General features: G+C 41.2%; 1 pseudogene; it reads right to left on the bottom strand.

Annotated features, from left to right (window-relative positions):
• Positions 1–322: 322 nt before the first annotated feature.
• On the bottom strand, positions 323–2,514 carry LOC116864970 (annotated as a pseudogene).
• Positions 2,515–9,050: the final 6,536 nt, after the last annotated feature.

Raw genomic sequence — 9,050 nt, 5'->3', positions numbered from 1 at the left:
TCAGATCAAAGCTCTTGCAGATCTAGTGTTTGAGGAGGGCCTGCTTCCTGGCTTATAAAGAGCTACCTTCTCCCTGTATTCTGACATAGCTGAGAGAGAGGAAGCACACTCTTTCTTGTGTTTTTTTATAAGGGTACTAATATTATCATGTGGGCTCTATCCTAATGACCTAATTAACTCTCAAGGGCCCAATCTCCAAATATCATCACATTGAAGATTAGGGTTCCAACATATACATTTGGGGGGAACATAAACATTTAGTCCATTGCAACAATGAAATTGAGCTCTTTTTCATGTGTATATATTTTTTTTTGGTGCCAACTTTAAATACAGTTTTATTTAAGACATTGCATTTTCCACTTAACAATACAGTGCTTATAAAGTGCAATGTTTATTTCCTTTCCCTGTGCACATATTCCATATTCAAGTATCAAGAATGCCCAGTTTTTTTTTGCTATAGCAGTTCAACGTTACAACTGCCATGGAATTTACTACAAATTTGGGTCCTTTGAATATTGTGTGTGGAACAATGCTCAACCTATTTATTCTCAGGTTGGTTTAGTCAACCTCTTCAATGGTGGGCCCAGAGGAGGCACCACCAGAGGGAGGAGCTCCACCACCAGGGAAGCCTCCAGGCATTCCTCCTGGCATGCCCCCTGCACTCTGGTACAGCTTGGTGATGATGGGGTTGCAGACTTTCTCCAACTCTTTCTGCTGGTGTTCAAATTCTTCCTTCTCTGCAGTCTGGTTCTTATCAAGCCAGTTGATGATTTCATTGCACTTGTCAAGAATCTTCTGTTTGTCTTCATCATTTATCTTGCCCTGAAGTTTTTCATCTTCAACAGTTGCTTTCATGTTGAATGCATAAGACTCAAGTGAATTCTTGGAAGACACCTTGTCCCGCTGTTTCTCATCTTCAGCTTTGTACTTCTCAGCTTCCTGGACCATGAGCTCAATATCTTCCTTGCTCAAGCGGCCCTTGTCATTAGTGATGGTAATCTTGTTCTCTTTTCCTGTGCTCTTATCCACGGCAGAGACATTGAGGATACCATTAGTATCAATATCGAAAGTGACCTCAATCTGAGGGACACCACGAGGAGCAGGAGGTATGCCTGTGAGTTCAAACTTTCCAAGTAGGTTGTTGTCCTTGGTCATGGCACGCTCACCTTCATACACCTGAATAAGCACACCAGGCTGGTTGTCGGAGTAGGTAGTGAAGGTCTGCGCCTGTTTGGTAGGAATGGTAGTATTACGCTTGATGAGAACAGTCATGACTCCTCCAGCAGTTTCAATGCCAAGAGAAAGTGGAGTGACATCCAACAGCAGCAAATCTTGAACGTTTTCAGATTTGTCTCCAGAAAGGATGGCTGCCTGGACAGCTGCACCATAAGCAACAGCCTCGTCAGGGTTGATGCTCTTATTCAGTTCTTTTCCACTGAAGAAATCTTGGAGAAGTTTCTGAATCTTGGGGATACGGGTAGAACCACCCACCAGGACAATATCGTGGATCTGAGACTTGTCTAACTTGGCATCCCGAAGGGCTTTCTCTACAGGGTCCAGGGTGCCACGGAACAGGTCAGCATTTAATTCTTCAAACCGGGCATGGGTGATAGAGGTATAGAAGTCGATTCCTTCATACAGAGAATCAATCTCGATACTGGCCTGGGTGCTGGAAGAAAGTGTACGCTTAGCACGTTCACAAGCAGTACGGAGGCGACGAACTGCCCTCTTGTTTTCACTGATATCTTTCTTATGTTTGTGCTTGAACTCTGCAATAAAATGGTTGACCATTCAGTTGTCAAAGTCTTCTGCACCTAAGTGGGTGTCTCCAGCTGTGGACTTAACCTCAAAGATCCCATCTTCAATAGTAAGGATGGACACATCAAAAGTGCCACCTCCCAAGTCAAAGATTAGCACGTTCCTTTCAGCTCCAACTTTCTTGTCTAGGCCATAAGCAATAGCAGCAGCAGTTGGCTCATTGATGATGCGAAGCACATTGAGACCAGCAATAGTTCCAGCATCTTTGGTAGCCTGACGCTGAGAATCATTGAAATACGCAGGTACTGTGACAACTGCATTGGTAACGGTCTTCCCAAGATAAGCCTCTGCGATTTCCTTCATTTTCGTCAAAACCATAGAAGACACCTCCTCTGGATAAAAGCTTTTTGTCTCTCCCTTGTATTCTACTTGGACCTTGGGCCTGCCAGCATCATTCACCACCATGAAAGGCCAATGCTTCATATCAGACTGGACAACAGCATCATCAAATCTCCATCCAATCAGGCGTTTGGCATCAAAAACTGTGTTGGTGGGGTTCATCGCAACTTGGTTCTTCGCAGCATCACCGATCAATCGTTCGGTGTCCGTGAAGGCAACATAACTTGGGGTGGTCCGGTTTCCCTGATCATTGGCAATTATTTCCACTTTCCCGTGCTGGAAAACACCCACGCAGGAGTAGGTGGTGCCAAGATCAATGCCAACTTCAGGTCCCTTAGACATGGTTGCTTATGTGTGGGCCTGGCTCAGGCTGAGAAGACAGCAATCCAAAGATGTAGCCCCACGTTCAATGAGGTCATGTGTACATTTTTGATTTGGATAGCTTCTCTTGTCCATTCAATTCTGTGACCATTTCCCTTTTGAGATCTCTCCCTTTTTCCTTAATTTATAGGTCTTCTTTGCATATTCTGAATATACTGCTTTGTTAATATACGTATTACAAGTATTTATAGGTGTTTTCATATATTCTGAATGCAACTCCTTTTTTAAGAAACACAGAATACACTTTATTCATAAATAAGTCTCCATAAAGTTAAAAGCAAGGACAACCTCTTTTTGGAAAAAGGAATATAAGAAGACAACATATCACTTATTTTATATATCTATATATCTTATCACCGTCAGTGAGTTGCTTTTATCTTTCCTCTCTCTTAATGGAGTGTTTTGATAAAGAAAAGTTCTGGAGAAGAATTTCCAAGTTATTATTATGCATGTGCGGTGATTTTGGTGTCCTGTGTTAAGAAACAGCTGCCTACTACAAGTTCATGTATATATTTCTCTTGTGTTTTCTTCTAAAGATGTTTTTCCCCAGTAACTTTCAGTGAAGTATATTCTGTATGAACCAGATAGAGCTTGTTTACTTTGCCTGCAACTAAGAATACTATTATTTATAATCACCTAGATATACCAGTCACCCCAAACTCATCCAGAATAAAATAGAAATTGTTCTATCCTCAAAAACTAGGTCACTGCCTGTATTCTCTGTAAAATCATGTCAAAGTAGCTACAAAAGCCAGAAATCTAGGAATTATTTGTGATACCTTCTTTTTCACTTACCATATTTAATCTCTCTCCCTATTAATTACTACTGCTGTGTGATACAGTGGCTTAAAGCAACAGTAACTATTTGTTATCTCTCACAATTACTATGGTTCAAGAATTCAGATGTGACTTGGCTAGGCAATTCTGGCAAGTAGTGTCTCTTAAGTAGGATGAAGTCCCATGTCAGCTAACACTGCAGTGCTTGGAAGGCTTGGCTGGGGCAGGAAGATCTATTTTGAAGTTGGCTCATACACATGGCTGGCAAGTTGGTCCTGATAGTTGGTTCAATGCCCCAATTCTCCTCTACACACACCTCTTCAAAGGGCTGCTTGAGCATCCTTATGGTATGGCTCCTGGCTTGCCCCCAGATGAGTATCTAAGATACCGAGGCAGAAGTTGCAATGCCTCATTTGATCTAACCTCAGTAGTAATTGTCACTTCTGTAAATATTTTATTGGTCACAGAGGTCAGTCTGATTCAATGTGGAAGATTTTATTTATTTATTTATTTATTTGATAGAGGGAGACACAGCAGGAGAGGGAAGACAAGCAGGAGGAAGCAAGAGGAAGAAACAGGGAGCCCAAGGCAGGGGATCAATCTCAGGACCCAGGGATCATGACCTGAGCTGAAGGCAGATGCTTAACGACTGAGCCACCCAGGTGCCCCTCAATGTGGAAGTTTTTTCAACATGAACATGAATAACAGAAGGTGAGGATCACTGGGTACCATCTTGGAGGCTGGATACAACAATCACTGACTTTTGTCCATTTTGTATGAGAAGTATCTCTCAACTCTGCGACTGCTGTGGTCTAATGAACAATCATTTATCTCTTGTCTAATGTGACATATCTTCTTTAAAAACCCTTACAAATCTTCTCACCAGGAGCCAGAGTGATTTTTCCAAAAGATAATCTGATCATGTTAGTCCTCTGCTTTAAATCATCAGTAGTGAAAATACTTACAATTTATAAAGATTATATTATAAAGTATAAAGATTATATAATCAGCATTATAAATATTATCTAATAATTTAAAGAAAATATCTAAAGCCACTGAAAGACATATTGGGTCTTCCATGATTTGGCTCTGCTTTCTTGTACCTCTCCTTCTATCTACTGTACTATTGCCTCACTAGTCCTCTCTCAGTTACTCCAGTGCTTATATATTTTTATTTAACTCTAATGCTTCTCACCATTTCTCATCTGACTAACTCCTAATTACTCTAAGATGCCCAGTTAAATACTAAGTCCTAGTCTATGGGAGACAAGATGGCGGAGAAGTAGAAGAAGGCGCCGTTTCAACCTATCCCTTAAAGTGACCTGATTACCTACCAAAGAACTCTGATCACCCATGAAATCAGCCTGAGATTAGAATTATACACTTCTGGATCTCTACAGAGGCAGAAGACGCCCATGGGCAGGTAAAGCGGAGTGGGAACATCAGACTGATATCGGAAGATAAACAAAGGGGGAGGGAACCACCAGAAGCGACCCACTGGAAAGTAATACCTCAATACGAGAGTGCCCTGCAACTGGGGACCAGCATTAACTTGGAGTCTGGTCGAAAGCACTCAAAAAGAGCAAAGGATCATAGGGGGAAACTGGGGGAATCAGGATGGTTAGGGACAGGGGCTTAAGCCCGACAACCCCGGACAGCCACCGCTGGCACTGAGCCAGAGAGAGTGCAGCAAAGAAACCAGGTCTTGGTCCCTGAGCCACTGGCATGCCTGAGAGTGTCTGGGTGGCAGCGCCCGTGAGGCTGAGAGAGCCTTGTCAGCTGGCAGAACCACAGCCTTTTGCACTCTCCACGCTTGCAGCCTGTGACTGGAGTCTGAGTCACGCCCCACACCCTCCCCTGAGAGAGGTCTGTGGAGGTGCCAACCGGTGCTCTCTCGGACATGGAGAGTCTGAGCACGCCCAGCCCGGGCCAGCAGGAAAATTTCAGTGCTCTATCACTGCTTGAGACCTCTCTGGCAGTCTGGAGCTGCCCAGACAGCCACAGCTAGTATTCCTCGTGGTTTTGGGTACAAGCTGGAGTTCCTGTGACCCCAGAGACCGTGACTGCAAATGTGTTCTGCCAGTGGCAGAGGGGGAATTTATGTGCTCTGGAGCACCCAGAGGGGAAGAAACTGAGGCTTCTCTCTGAGAGGGAGGTCTGGGTACAGTTTGCTTTCCTCTAAACCTCCAAAAACTGTCAAAAGCTGCCAAGGGGAGAGAAAACAAATTAACAAACAAACAAAAAATCCTCCAGAGAACAAAAACCTGAAAAACCGGTTTCCTCAGAGTCCACCCCCTAGATGGGGGCAGGAGGACTTAACTCAGGGAACACTGCCTGAAAAACCATGTGGCAGGCCCCTCCCCCAAGAAGCCAGCCACGCCCCCCCCCCAAAAAAAGACAAGAGGACAACCACCATTAGTTCATAGATAGTACTTTTGTTTTTAATTCGTTCCCACTATTCTGGTTCTTTTCTTTTTAATATATAACTTTTTAACCTATTTACCATCACAATGAGATGTTCAGTACATCAAATTCCATAATAACCTTTTAACCTGAACTTTTTGATATATATACCTGTGTTTTTCTTTTGCTTTTCTATTTTTTAATTTATTTCATTATTATTTTTTTAATATTCATATAGAGATGAGCTTCAAGGTAATCCCCTTTCCCCAATAAATGCTACCTCTATAGGTAAACCAGTTTTAATCCCCCTTTATCTCAGGAAAGTTGAGTCCTTTAACAAAGATATCAAGATACATCCAGGAAGAATCAAAATAAACTTCCTCGCCCATACTGAGAATTTATAACCACTCTTCCATCTTTTTCTTCTATCAGTGTTTCTGTGTATTTGTTCTTATCCTGATAGTATATAAATCTTATACTTGGGGTTCTTTTTGTCGAAGTTCTTTTTTTTCCTCATGTCATCTACTTTTGTCGGTCTTTTTGTTTTTCTGGTTTTGTTTGTATATTTCATAAATCTTACCTTTGGGGCCCATGCAGGCTAGGCCTTCTCTTTTCTTTTTTTCTTTTTTTTTTTTCCTGTCTCTCTCTCTCTTTTTTTCTTTTTTCTTTCTTTTTGGTAGGGACTCTTGATTGCTCAGAAACCTTCCAGGGTGCACCTTGCCTGCACCACGGTCGATACATTCAGCTACACATCTGTTCAACCATCTCTCACCAAAATGACTAGGAGGAGGAATGTCCAACATAAGAAAAATTCAGAGACTGGGACTTTTGCATCAGAGCTATTGGGTATGGACATAGACAGTATGTCGGAAAGGGAATTCAGGCTAACAATTATCCAGGCAATAGCTAGGTTGGAGAAAGCCTTGGATGACAAAATGGAATTGATTAGGGCAGAAGTGAAAGCCACCAGGGATGATGTTCACAATGTTCTCAATGAGTTCCAATCTAATCTAAATTCTCTAAAGGCAAGGGTAACTGAGGCAGAAGATAGTGATCTGGAGGACAAACAGATAGAGAAAAAGGATCAGGAGGAAGCCTGGAACAAACAGCTTAGAAGCCACGAAAACAGAATTAGGGAAGTAAATGACGCCATGAAACATTCCAACGTCAGAATTATTGGAATCCCTGAGGGGGAGGAGAAAGAAAGAAGACTAGAAGATATAGTTGAACAAATTCTCCATGAAAAATTTCCCAGTCTCACGAATGGAACCAGGGTTTATGTACTAGAGTCAGGAAGGTCTCCCCCCAAGATCACAGAATCTAGAAAGACCTCAATATACCTGATAGTGAAAATGATGAATCATAATTGTAGACAGGAGCTCTTGAAAGCAGCTAGGGTGAAGAAATTCCTTACGTACTGAGGAAAGCCCATCAGAATAACATCAGACCTGTCCACAGGAACCTGGGAAGCCAGAAAGGGCTGGCAAGATGTATTCAGGGCACTAAATGAGAAGAACGTGCAGCCAAGAATTCTTTATCCAGCAAGACTGACATTTAAAATGGATGGAGAGATAAAGAGCTTCCAAGACCAACAAGGTTTAAAAGAGTATGTGATCACCAAGCCAACACTGCAGGAAATATTAATGGGGGTTCTATAAAAGAGGAAAAATCCTAAGAATATCATTGAACAGAAATATATGGAGACAATCTACAGAAATAAAAACTCCACAGGTAACATGTCAATAAAAATGTATCTCTCAATAATCACTCTCAATGTGAATGGCCTAAATGCACCCATAAAACGACACAGGGTTGCAGATTGGATAAAATGACAGGATCCATCCTATGTTGTCTACAAAAGACCCATTTTGAACCTAAGGATACACCCAGACTGACAGTGAAGGGATGGAGAAGCATCTTTCATGCCAATGGGCCTCAAAAGAAGGCTGGGGTAGTGATTCTCATATCAGATAAATTAGATTTTAAACTAAAGACTGTAGTCAGAAATACAGAATGACACTACATAATTCTTAAAGGGACTATCCACCCAGAAGATCTAACAATTGTAAATATTTATGCCCCCAATATGGGAGCAGCCAATTACATAAGAAAACTGTTAATCAAGATAAAGAGTCATATTGATATAAATACATTAATAGTAGGAAATCTTAACATGCCACTCTCAGTAATAGACAGATCATCCAAGCAGAAAATCAATAAAGAAGCAAGAGCATTGAATGACACATTGGACCAGATGGACCTCATAGATATATACAGAACATTCCACCCTAAAACAACAGAAAACTCATTCTTCTCGAGTGCACATGGAACCTTCTCCAGAATAGACCACATACTGGGTCACAAATCAGGGCTCAACTGACACCAAAAGATCGAGATTATTCCCTGCATATTCTCAGATCACAATGCTTTGAAACTGGAGCTCAACCACAAGGAAAAGTTTGGAAAGAATTCAAACACCTAGAAGCTAAAGACCACCTTGCTTAAGAATGCTTGGATCAACCAGGAAATCAAAGAAGAAGTTAAACAATTCATGGAAACCAATGAGAATGAAGACACTTCAGTCCAAAACCTATGGGATACAGCAAAGGTGGTCCTAAGGGGGAAATACATAGCCATCCAAGCCTCCCTCAAAAAAACTTGAAAAATCCAGAATACACCAGCTGTCTCTACACCTTAAAGAACTGGAGAATCAACAACAAATTAAGCCAATTCCACACACAAGAAGGGAAATAATCAAGACTAGAGCAGAGATCAATGAGATAGAAACTAGAGATACAGTAGAATGCATCAATGAAACTAGAAACTGTTTTTTTTTTTTTTTAAGGAATCAATAAGATCAATGAACTATTGGCCAAATTAATCCAAAAGAAAGGAGAGAAAGCTCAAATTAATAAAATTATGAATGAAAAGGGAGAGATCACAACTAACACCAAGGAAATAGAAACAATCATCAGAAATTATTATCAACAGCTTTATGCCAATAAGTTAAGCAACCTAGATGAAATGGAAGTATTCCTAGAAAAATATAAACTTCCAAAATTGAACCAGGAAGAAATCGACAACCTGAATAGACTGATATCTAGTAATGAGATTGAAGCAGTGATCAAAAACCTCCCAAAACACAAGAGCCCAGGACCTGATGGATTCCCTGGGGAATTCTACCAAACTTTTAAAGAAGAAATAACACCTATTCTCCTGAATCTGTTTCAAAAAATTGAAGCAGAAGGAAAACTTCCAACTCTTTTTATGAAGCCAGCATTACCCTGATCTCCAAACCAGGCAAAGACCCCACCAAAAAGGAGAATTTCAGA

Source organism: Lontra canadensis, unplaced genomic scaffold (assembly GCF_010015895.1).
Source record: "Lontra canadensis isolate GAN:19392208 unplaced genomic scaffold, GSC_riverotter_1.0 scaffold7, whole genome shotgun sequence".
NCBI classification, from domain to species: Eukaryota; Metazoa; Chordata; class Mammalia; order Carnivora; family Mustelidae; genus Lontra; species Lontra canadensis.
Note: the sequence above shows the minus strand (reverse complement) of the source record. Positions and strands in the feature narration are given on the sequence as shown.